Below are 8,328 nucleotides of genomic sequence, written 5' to 3'. Positions count from 1 at the left end.
AGGAAAGCATGTCTTTTAGACAGTCTCTCAGACAGCTCTCAGAGAAAAGCAGACTGAGTAATGGCAAAAAGAGCCGTGCTCTGTCAGACTCTGCGGAGGCTCTGTATTACAGCAGAATAGCCTGTGTCAGAATACCTCTGTCTACGCACATGATTGCAAAGAATTGCTTTAGAAATCATATCTATCTTCACTCTGAGCTCTTCAAACATAATCGCCAGAAATGACTTTGGCATAGTTGGATGCATGTGTTTTTGTTTTCTTTATATGCATGAAAAGCCTTTGTCACTATTTTTCCAAAAAGGCCTTCGTTTCGTGTCTCCTTTTCATATCAATGACCAAATGATAATGAAAGTAATTCAGGACCTTTTCACGGTTGTTTTGACACCGCTCTCTCCTAGTAACGCTGGTGTTGTTTGTCCTGTATAATGCCGAGGGAAAAGACCTTTTCTTTGTGTCTTCTGGCCATCTGTGCTTCATTAGTGTTTGTTCTTTCAACTTTCTCATCTGAAAAGCCTTTCATAAAAACCCTGAATATGAATATGGAGAGGTGAAGTCATTTATACTGGTGGGTTTACTTTAAGAACCAATTTTGATTTCAGACTCTGCCTCATTACAAACAAAATATGGTATGTAGATCTGTACTGATAATGTAACCAATACTGCATTGGACAACTGTGGCTTTCTCATTTCATCTGTAAATGCAGACAAACAACACAAACCATGCATTCAGAGTGTGAAATAATATAAATGTAGTGCAAACCAATTGTCTCAAGCAGATTCAACCAAAAGGGAAGTGAGCAACATGTGTGGTAAATGGGAATCGTGATGTCAGGTTTGGTTGGTGTTAAAGCTTAAGTCAACGTTTCTTGCTGAAAAGCAGACAAAGAATATACTTGAAGCTTAACGCTTCATTTTATTAGTGTCTGAACACACGGCTCACAGCAGTGACCTATAAAAGAGACAGAATGTTGTTGACGTTAATAGTTAGTGCCATTAGAAATGAAAAGAGACAGCTATTTCCCCAAAAATAATACCATGTGCAAAATAACAAAACAGAACAGCTGGATACTGATGATCCCTTTAAATTTCACTTCATTCTGCAATGGACTAAACCCGGGATGTGCCTTATATGAACATATGAACATGTTCTTCTTTAAGTCAACATGTCAAGTAGACTGACCCCATAATTTCAGCATGAAACTGTTGTTAGCTGTCTACTTATAGAATAATGTCATCTTTGGGCTGTCACATCAACCATTCACTGTTATTTGAAAAGAAAAAAAGTATTTTACATTATCGTTTTAGCATGAAAATATGCAATTATTTGAGTAGAAGTATATTTCTGCAGCACTAGCAACATCAAATGGAATCGCAAAAATAATGTCTGCCATGGGTTGGTTAAATAGGTTGTGCCACCACAAATTCATGCCATAATACAGAATGCCTGACATAAGATCTGTGCTGAAAATATGTATATATTTATTATACGACAAAAAATTATTAAAAAAATAAATAAATAAAAAAAATTGTCTTTTTATCATTCTAATTCTAACTACATCTCACATTTTTCAGTTGCAAGATAGAATTGCAAGATATAGACTCACAATTCTGAAACAAGAAGGAGTTCTAAGTTTATATCTTACAATTCTGACTTGTGAGATATTAAATAAAAAAAAAAAAAAAATGTGAGAACTGAGAATTCTGTGGGAAAGAAAAAAAATATATATTTTTTTTATTAGATTTATAAGTACTAATAAAAAGTCAATATGCTATACTAATATGCATGCCAATAAGCAACTAGTTAATAGTTAGAATTGGTCTACTGTACTAAACTAATGTTTCACCAAAGTTCGAATTCTCAGATAAATATCACAATAATTTTTTTTTATTATTTTTTTTAATTATCTGGCAGAAAGGGCTTCCATATAAAATACCCAATCATGATTTTTTTTTTAAGCTTTTACATGGCTTAAAAAAGGCGCTTGCTGGGACTGTAGAGGATGTGGGGGGTGTTAAACGTCATCGCATCAAACAGGTAAACTCAAATACTCATCAGTCACTTTCACAGCCTCGTTGTGTGTATAATCAAGTTCCTGCAAACCATTCTAATTTAAACTTTTAAATAAAACTGAAAGAGCTGTCAGAAGCTTAAAGGTAGGGGCGAAAAGGATTTCAGAAAAAACAAAATGCTTTTTGTTCCAGGTGAATTGAAGCACTGAAATTGAACCTTAACTCAACATTCTTGCAGACCATCTATCACTTTTGTGTTTGCATTTTCTGCACCATTACCTGCTAAAGGTGTCTGATGTCATTTGTGTTGCTAAATGTGCAGAATGTATTCAAGTCCATCTTTGAGCAGGAGCAGATGTGTTTCTGAGTGCTTCATTACAGCACATCTGCACAGATGGATATGATGGGAGGGAAGTGTGCTCACAGAAGCGCTTTTACATCTGCACTGCCAACACCAATCATATATAATGCTGTGCATTGAATTGGCCTTTAGAAGGCTTTGTATAAGTTGTCCAGCAAACTTTATGCATTTATGATCACCTGTATATCGGCAGGGTTAATACAGTTGACTAAAACTAAAACCATAAAAAAAAACTTAATATAAAATAAACTGAGAAAAAAAATGCATAAATTATTTTATTGCTCATTTTAATGTAGTGCTTGATGTATTAAAATAAAACAAATAATTGTTGATAAAAAATCTTATAGATATCTTATAAATATCTTGTAACTTTCGCACACACAAGGATGCCAAAAAAGAGTGTCCATAAAGTGGAATTATTTATAGCATTATATTACCAGACGTTTATCCACCAAAAGCACCACTAAAGAGATCATGTGCACAACTTTACAGCTCAAATAACACATAATTTTGTATGGAAACAAATAATGTAAGTGCATTAACAATAATATGAGCTGGAAATTTCTGCTTGTCCCATAAACTTTCCTTGTTAAGCGCATGACTGTACAGTATGGATGATTTGTGTTTGTTTCAATGAATTAGTTATAATTTAATCTGCTAATTGAGAGCATGTCAAGTGTTTTCAACAGAGTTTAAGGGAATTTTGCAGGTTCAATACAAATTAGGTTCAGTCCACAGCAGATCAGAGCTAGATGATAACATAATTGATAATACAATATTAGCAATCAAGCAGTTGAGTTATGCTACATATTACTGTACAGGTGCTGGTCATATAATTAGAATATCATCAAAAAGTTGATTTATTTCACTAATTCCATTCGAAAAGTGAAACTTGAATATTATATTCATTCATTACACACAGATTGATATATTTCAAATGTTTATTTCTTTTAATTTTGATGATTATAACTGACAACTAAGGAAAATCCCAAATGCAGTATCTCAGAAAATTAGAATATTACTTAAGACCAATACAAAGGGAGAGGATTTTTTGAAATCTTGGCCAACTGAAAAGTATGAGCATGTACAGCACTCAATACTTAGTTGGGGCTCCTTTTTCCTGAATTACTGCAGCAATGCGACGAGGCATGGAGTCGATCAGTCTGTGGCACTGCTCAGCTGTTATGAGAGCCCAGGTTTCTCTGATAGTGGCCTTCAGCTCTTCTGCATTCTTGGATGTGGAATATCACATCTTCATCTTCACAATACCCCCTAGATTTTCTATGGGGTTAAGGTCAGGCGAGTTTGCTGACCAATTAAAAACAGGGATACCATTGTCCTTAAACCAGGTACTGGTAGCTTTGGCACTGTGTGCAGGTGCCAAGTCCTGTCGGAAAATGAAATCTGCATCTCCATAAATTTAGTCAGCAGAAGGAAGCATGAAGTTCCTCAACTTGGACCTCAGAAAACACAGTGGACCAACACCAGCAGATGACTTGCTTCCCCAAACCATCACTAACTGTGGAAACTTTACACTGGACCTCAAGCAACGTGGATTGTGTGCCTCTCCTCTCATTCACCAGACTCTGGGACCCTGACATCCAAAGAAAATGCAAAATTTACTTTCATCAGAGAACATAACTCAGAGACCATAACTTAGGACCACTCAGAAGCAGTCCAATTCCTTTTTGAAGAGAGACGCTTCTGACTAGGGCTGTCACTTTTAGTTTGAAAATCGATTGCACAATCAATCGGACCAACCAAAAAAAGTTTTGAAAATGAAAATAGGGAATCGATTTTAACCAAATATGTAAACTATTAATTTTAAAATAATTAAACAATAAAAAATATAGATCTAACAAAACTCACGAACAAGCAGAAAAAGAAAATAAAGATTTACAAAAGTGCAGTATGCGTAGCGAAAACTAGACAGAAAATATCAGCAATTTTACACGCCTATAAGACCCAGTGACGTCAAAAGCATTTACGCGCATTTACGCGCGTCTGGGGGTCTCGTGGCACAGTACACTCGAATTCGCCTCATTCGCGCATCTAGTTACAGGAGATTCTGAGTTATGAAAAGGACCATTGCAAGCTTACAGCGTTGGAAAATTGGCAGTAATACCCCCACCTTGCGCAGCTGTACCTGAGTGTCCCTGGGACATCAGTGCGGTCGGAGTGCATTTTCTATTTGAACAGTTGTTTGAAATAGATTGAATCATTATTTAAAATAATCTTGAAGATTTTTTAATTGCCTAAATCATAAATGCAGCCGGGTTGAAGCCTGCAGTGATGTTTTTCTTTTGTTATGGCAGCCGTCCCCTCTGCATATATATTTTTTTCAAGAATGTTGCACTCCTGTTGCAGTTTGTTATTCTGCACGAAACTTCATGCCAATAAATAAGAAATTTTGCTGACTTGTTCCGTTTCCAGCACTCTCTTTATGTTCGTCCGTTATTTGACTTTGAAAAAGGAAACGTCTTTTTTTTTTTAGACATGGCAAATCGATTTTACAATCGATTCAATGAACACTTATGTCTTAAAAATCGAAAATGATTTTTTCACAAAAGTGACAGCCCTACTTCTGATGCTATCTGTTGTTCAAGAGTGGCTTGACACAAGTAATGCGACAGCTGAAACCCATGTCTTGCATACGTCTGTGCATAGCGGTTCTTGAAGCACTGACTCCAGCTGCAGTCCACTCTTTGTGAATCTCCCCCACATTTTTTTTTGGATTTTGTTTCACAATCCTCTCCAGGGTGCGGTTATCCCTCTTGTTTGTACACTTTTTTTCTTCCACATCTTTTTCTTCATTTCACCTCTCCATTAATGTGCTTGGACACAGATCTCTGTGAACAGCCAGCCTCTTTTGCAATCACCTTTTGTGTCTTTCTCTCCTTGTGCAAGGTGTCAATGGCCGTTTCTTGGACAACTGTCAAGTCAGCAGTCTTCCCCATGATTGTGTAGCCTACAGAACTAGACTGAGAGACCATTTAAAGGCCTTTGCAGGTGTTTTGATTTAATTAGCTGATTAGAGTGCGCCACCAGGTGTCTCAATATTGAACCTTTTCACAAAATTTGAATTTTTTGAAATACTTAATTTGGGAACTTCCTTAGTTGTCACTTATAAACATCAAAATTAAAAGAAATAAACATTTGAAATATATCAGTCTGTGTGTAATGAATGAATATAATATACAAGTTTCACTTTTTGATGATATTCTAATTATATGACCTTCACCTGTATATAGCTTCCTGCACGAGTGTACTGTATATATGCAGATAAAGTTGAAGTTATTATATATTTAACTTTATATAAAGAGCTGAGCAATAATATAATTAAATTTTGCAAAAAAAAAATAAAAAATAGAAATTTGCTTTATAGTGTGTTTTGCTTTACTATATACACAAAGTTGGAAATAATATATAACAAACTTTGTAGTTAGAGCTGTGCCATTATAAAGTTTATTATTTTTAGTTTTACATAAACCACTAAACAGCAGAGATTTGCTTTATTATATTGCTTTATGTGGATAATGTATGAATGCAGGTAAAGTAGGTTGTACTATATATCCATCTTTTAATGTATCGCTGAGCAATAGTGTATAGTAGTTTAGATTTTTATGATAAAAAAATCAAGCAGTTGAGATTTGCTAATTGTGCGCATGTATCAATGGTTGGATATTATTAGATGAGTTGAATTTGTTATTAATTATTCATTTGTTAATTAATGTGAGTTATTAAGACGTGGTGATTTGGGAATTATGAATGTTCAAATTATAATAATTGGGTTTAGTGAGAAGTCTACTTACTCCTTGTGTACTATTAGTTTGAGTTCATTAGTTTATTATTATCGAGTTGAAAAGTTGTCCTCGTATTTTTTATTTATTTATTTATTTTAGATAATTCTGATAGGAGAGTGTTTAGAAAGGATGCAAAGTTGGAGAGAGCCGGGGGACGGGATCGAAAAAGTTCTGCGAGCTGGGACTTGAACTCAGGATGGCCAAAGCGCAATCGTGCTGTATGTCAGGGACGAGGGACAAGTCAAATCCTTTCTGTGTTTTATTGAGCTTAACTTGTACTGAACTCAAAATATACCTCAAGCATTTGACCTATATAACTATTTGATATATTGCATACAAGTGAACCAAAGTGACGTGAAGCTTTTGGTCAAAAATGAGCATTAACAGCATGCAGGTTTGAACATAAGTAGTGCTTTCTGTGTAGTATGCTTCGCTTTACACATTAGAAGATATTTAGAGTAGGTAATACTCCTTCCAGACAGATAATATTAGTTATATGTCTGTATGTTTGATTTTGCATTGCACCCCTTTGACCTTGTCAATATCTGTAGTAAAATTTATTTAAGCAGTGTGTAATGCAGCTCTTGGGTGTTTTATTTTATCTGTAACTCTAGAAAGCATGCTTGTACTTCTTGACTTGTGGTCTCTTTGGGCAGTGACCTGTTTGTTCCTTCGTTTCCAGACTGCGTTTTTGACGCCACAAGCAGGTGGTCATGTCTGGGAGCCGACTGGAGAGTAGTGAGGCATTGACTCTCGCAGGAACAGAAAACTGTGAAGTGTCCAGGCTCATTAAAGCACACTTGTCCGCGCTGAGGTGGATATGCATTATAGATGTGGAGAAACACTGAGAAAATGTGACAGGTGGCAGCAGAAAGGAAAAAGTCATGAAATGAGTTGTAAAATCATAGTGGACTCTGAGGAGAATGTTGAAACAATGAAACTATCCAGACCTCATAATATACCGAACCACATGAATGTGTTTTTAGAACATTGAAATAGTGTTAGAATTCTAGACTTTTTACACACATAAGAGATATCTTTTATTAGCATTAACTACTTACTTCAAAGTAAGTAAGATTATTGGAAAACGCTTTACAATAAAACACTATTTCAGCCTTTATTTAATTCAGTGAGTTGCTTACCAGTTTTATTAGTGAGATTTATCAACAATTTCTGAGTGAAAATTGTTCACCGAATAGTTTTCAGCGTAGAATTTTACATTTTCTAATGACACTAGTGGTCCTTTTTTATGCTGAATTCATTGGCATAATAATAAGAGTTGCGTTTAGTATTAACTTGGTCTTTCCAGAAGCCCAAAACAAAAACGAGTCAGAAACTTGTTAACTGCATCATCATGTGTTTGATTCGTTGCAGAATTAGCTTTGTGGTCCCACATCTCCGCCAATAATCAGTCTTCATCACTCTGAAATGAAGCAGTTGTGTATTGTAGCATATGGTGAGCAGAAGTTCAGGTCCCGTATTAGAAACAAGAGCAACATTCAGTTCATTTGGGAATTGACTGTGTGCCCACTGCAGCAAAATAGCATATGTCCTGTGTTTTACAGATGTGTTTGTACTAAAATTGGATATTAGTTTCAATTTTTTATTCATCCTTGACCGTTCCGTTGAAAATCCATTGCACTTTAAACTTTAAACCTGTCATTTATGTGACACATTAAAGTTTGAAAAAAAAAACTAATATTCTGAAATATTATTACATTTAAAAATAATAGTTTTTTATTGTTATATATTTTAAAATGTAATTTATTCCTGTGATGCAAAGCTGAATTTTCAGCATCTTTACTCCAGTCTTCAGTGTCACAGGATCCTTCAGAAATTATATTGTGTTGATTTATTGCTTCAATATTTATTGCTAGCTATTAATTGATCAAAAGGCACTGATAATGTTACAAAATATTTATTTTTCAAAAAAATCCTGAAATCACTGTTTCCACAAAAATATTATGCAGCAAAAAAAAAAAACTTTTCAACAATGATAAAACCAAGGTCCATTATTAAAAATGTATAATAATTGAGCAGCAAATCAGCAAATTAGAATGACTTCCTAATGATCGTGTGACACTGATGACTGGAGTAATGATGCTGAAAAGTCAGCTTTGATCACAGGAATAAATTACATTTGAAAATGTATTC

Source organism: Carassius auratus, chromosome 32 (genome assembly GCF_003368295.1).
Source record: "Carassius auratus strain Wakin chromosome 32, ASM336829v1, whole genome shotgun sequence".
Taxonomy (NCBI): domain Eukaryota; kingdom Metazoa; phylum Chordata; class Actinopteri; order Cypriniformes; family Cyprinidae; genus Carassius; species Carassius auratus.
Note: the sequence above shows the minus strand (reverse complement) of the source record.